The following is a 4,513-nucleotide window of genomic DNA, read 5'->3' on the forward strand; positions in this document are numbered from 1 at the left end:
GAGCGGCGAGGGCTGCAAGCGGAGCCAGCGCGACGCCTGGCCCGCCTAGTCACCCGGGACCGGGACGGCGAGTGGAGCCGCCTCCGCAGTCACGCATCTGCGCTTCCCGCCCCAGTGCCTCCATACCACGCCACCGCACCCCCCGCCCCCAGCCAAGGGTGCCACGCGGCTCCGGGTCCCGCCGGGGCGCTAAATGCGGCCGCCGGCTTCGCATCGCCACTCTCCGCCGCATCCTACGCACTTGGGCCGAGAGAGTGTCGTCGGCGGCGGTCAGGAGGAAGTTTAAGAAAATGATTTTCAGCGGCGAAGAGGGGGCCAGGAGAGTCCTATTGTGGTAGGAAGGCCCCCCCCCCCCCACCTCACTCACTCTTATTTAAATTCTTCAAAGGTTTATCTGGATTTTATAAGGGGAAGGAGAATTTTTTCAGTCCAACAGTCCCACTTCTTTTCAGTTTCTTTTAAAAAGCTAAAAAGTTAGCTAACATTTACGTGCCAAGTGTTTTTGTCCACTCTGTCTCATTTAACCATCAAAACAAGCCAGAAGATGGGTTCTACTGACGCATCCCTGTTTTCCTGATGAGGAAGTATGTAATTTGCCCGAGTTCATATCGCTGGTGAGCTAGGCTCAAAGCAGGTCTGTCAGAATCCAAACTCCACTTTCAGGATCATTAACTTGAAGCATCCTCACCTTTTTGTGTTCCCTGTATGGGAGGTAAAACGTGTTAGTCTTAGGAAAATCACCAGACTTAATAAGGCTGGAACTTCTTTAATAGTTAACACAGTCGTCTATCGGTAGAGTAAGTGTGTAGGAGAAACTTGGAAAGTTCCCTTTCATCAGTCCCTTTTCCCAACTAGAATATACCATCACTACCTCTGATTTTTCCCATTTTTTAAATTGAAGAATCATTGATTTACAATGTTTTAATTTCTCCTGTACAGCAAAGTGATTCAGTTATACACACATAAATACATTTTTATATTCTTTTCCATATGTCTTACCATACGATATTGAATAGTTCCTTGTGCTATACAGTAGGACCTTATTGTTTATCCATTCCATATATAATTGTTTGCATCTGCTAACCCCAAACTCCCAATCCATCCTTCCCCTCCCCTCCTCCCCCTTGGCAACCACAAATCTGTTCTGTTTCATAGGTAGGTTCGTTTGTGTCATATTTTAGGTTCCACTGAGTTTTCCTATTTTTGTGGCTTACATGTCATTGGGCTAAAGTTTCAAGCCTCTGTTCCCGTTTCTTCCTGGTTTTTCTATAAAATTTAAGTCAAGACCCAGGTGTTAATTTGCTCATTTGCAAAGCCTGAGTAACAGCGCTTGCCTGCTTAAGCCATAGGTGCATTGAGAGAATTACCAAGGGAGCAAGCAGATTAGCTGCGTTCAAAGAGATGCGCTTTTATTAAAAAAGAAAAAAAAAGTGACTTCCTGTCACTTCGAGAGTTATATTAAAAAGATAAAAATTGAAAACAGATACAGAATTTTTAAAACAACCATGATAAGATGTATGGAATGAACAAATCTACAGTGTGGTAAAATGATAAAATAGGTGTTATTCTCAATTAAGCTTCACTAAATATAATTTCATATAATCTATTCCTCTACTATTAAAAAGTTATGTTATAGGACAGTATGAAACAGATCTTAAAAGGGGGATCTGAAATTACAAAACTATGAGCCCTCTCCTTTCTGCTGCTTCTATGCTGTGCAGATTTCAGAGATGCTATATGTTGACTTCATGTCTTATCTATGGAACAGAATCTACAATTTAAAAAATACTTCTGTGGGGATTGCAAAAAGGTAGATGATGTATCAGAAACATGGGATATAATGTTTTTATAGCTGGCATCTCATTTTGTTCAGTTTAAAAGTAGTGTGGGGACTTGCCTGGTGGCGAAGTGGTTAAGAATCCGCCTGCCAATTCAGGCAATACGGGTTCAATCCTCGGGCCAGGAAGATCCCACATGCCACAGAGCAACTAAGCCTGTGCACCACAACTACTAAGCCTGTGCTCAAGAGCCCATAAGTCACAACTATTGAGCCCACATGCCACAACTACTGAAGCCCGTGTGCCTAGAGCCCATGCTCCACAACAGAAGAAGCTACTGCAATGAGAAGCCCACACAAAACAAAGAGTAGCCCCCGCTTGCCACAACTAGAGAAAGCCTATGCGCAGCAAAGAAGACCCAACACAGCCAATGAAAAACAAATTAAAAAAAAAAAAAGTAGTGTGGGGACTTCCCTGGTGGTCCAGTGGGTAAGACTCCACACTCCCAATGCAGGGGGCCCTGGTCAGGGAACTAAATCCTGCATGCCTCAGCTAAGACCCAGCTCAGCCAAATAAATAAATATTTTAAAAATTAATAAAAAATAAAACTAATGTGGCAGTTTACATATTCTTCAATAATCTTCCCTTCCTTTGGGGGAGACTAATTACCCTCCTCTTGACTGTGGGTTATATTTAGTCACTTGCTTCTAACATATAGAATGTAGCCAAAGAAGTAATGGTGTCTGACTTCCAAGACTAGGACACAAAAGACATTTTGGACTCCTCTCTCTGATTGCTCACACTGAAGGAAGTCAGCTGTTGTGTTCTGAGGACACTAAAGAAGTCTTATGAAAAAGTCCCTAACTTGAGGAACTGAGACTTTCTACCAAAAACCAGAGAGGAACTGAGGCTTCTTGCTAACTGTCATATGAATAACCTATTTGGAGAGTGGATCCTCTAGCCCCAGTAAAGCCACCTGAAATTCCTGACCCACAGAGACTATGAAATGATGTTCATTGCTTTAAGCCTCTAAATTTTGTGGTAATTTGTTATGCAGCAATAGATAACTAATACAGATTTGAGTAATGCAAGTGGAGTGATATCAAATACCTAAAATTGTAGATGTGTCTTTGGAACTGGGTAGGTGGAAAGCTAGAAGGAAGATAGTTTGGTGATTTCTTACAAAACTAAACATACTCTTACCATATGATCCAGCAATCACTCTCTTTGGTATTTACCCAAAGGAGTTGAAAACTCAGGCCCACACAAAAACTTGCACATGGATATTTACAGCAGCTTTCATCATAACTGCCAGAACTTAGAAGCAACCAAGATGTCCTTCAGTAGATGAATGGATAAACTATAGTATATCTTAACAATGGAATATTGTTTACCACTAACAAGAAATGAACTATCTAACTATGAAAAGACATGAAGGAAACTTAAATGCATATTACCAGGTGGAAGCAGCCAATCTGAAAAGGCTACATACTGTTATGATTCCAATTCTATGATATTCTGGAAAAGGCAAAACTCTAGTGAAAAAATCAGTGGTCGTCAAGGGTTAGGTGGAAGAGCGGGATGAATAGGCAAAGCAGAGGTGATTTTTAGGACAGTGAAACTACCCTATATGATACTATAATAGTGGATACTTGTCATTATACATTAGCCCAAACCCAAGAGTATACAACATCAAGAGTGAACCATTATGTAAACAAGGGACTTGTGATAATGTGCCAGTGTAGGGTCATCAGTTGTAACAAATGGACCACTCTGGTGGAGGATATATATATGTTTTTAATAAACTTATTTATTGGCTGTATTGGGTCTTCGTTGCTGCACATGGGCTTTGTCTAGTGGCAAGCGGGGGCTACTCTTCACTGTGATGCGTGGCACACGGGCTCTAAAGCACAGGTTCAATAGTTGTAGCACATGGGCTTAGTTGCTCTACACCATGTGGGATCTTCCTGGAGCAGGGATCAAACCCATGTCCCTTGCATTGGCAGGCAGACTTTCAACCGCTACACCACCTAGGAAGTCCCTGGAGGATGTTGATAATGGGGGAAGCTATGCATGGGGTGGTGGGGGGGAGGAGGAGCAGGGGTATTAGGAACTCTGTGTACATTCTGCTTAATTTTGCTGTGAATCTAAAACTGCTCTAAAAAATAGTCTATTAAAAAAAAAAATCAGGACTGTTTTCTAAAATTCCCAGATCCAAAGTATATAGATAGCATTGCCTATCTGTGGAGATACTTGCACATAAGTAATTGACAAAGAATTGGTATCCAGAGCATATAAAGACCCCCTACAGATCAATAAGAAAAAACAAAAACAAAAGGCTATAGAAAGAGGAAAATCAAATGGCAAAACCCATGTGAAGCAACCTCAACCTTACTAGTAATCACTGAAATGCAAATCAAAACAATGATACCATTTCATCTACGACAGATTAGGGTTTTAGAGTCTAATAACACCAAGCGTTGACATGGATGTGCTAAAATAGGAACTCATATGAGTTGTTGGTAGGAATGTACAACCCAGCATTGCCTAGTAAAGTTGAAGACTCATGGGGAAAAAAAATTTTGAAGACTCATGAAATCTATAACCCAGGAGGAATTCCATTTCTAGGCTTCTATGTAAACTTTGGATAAAGAAAAAACTTTAAGACATATGTCAAGGAGATATGTACAAAAACATTAATTGGGGCAGGATTTTTAAGTAGCAAAAAAATGAAA

Source organism: Hippopotamus amphibius, chromosome 3, assembly GCF_030028045.1.
Source record: "Hippopotamus amphibius kiboko isolate mHipAmp2 chromosome 3, mHipAmp2.hap2, whole genome shotgun sequence".
NCBI lineage: Eukaryota > Metazoa > Chordata > Mammalia > Artiodactyla > Hippopotamidae > Hippopotamus > Hippopotamus amphibius.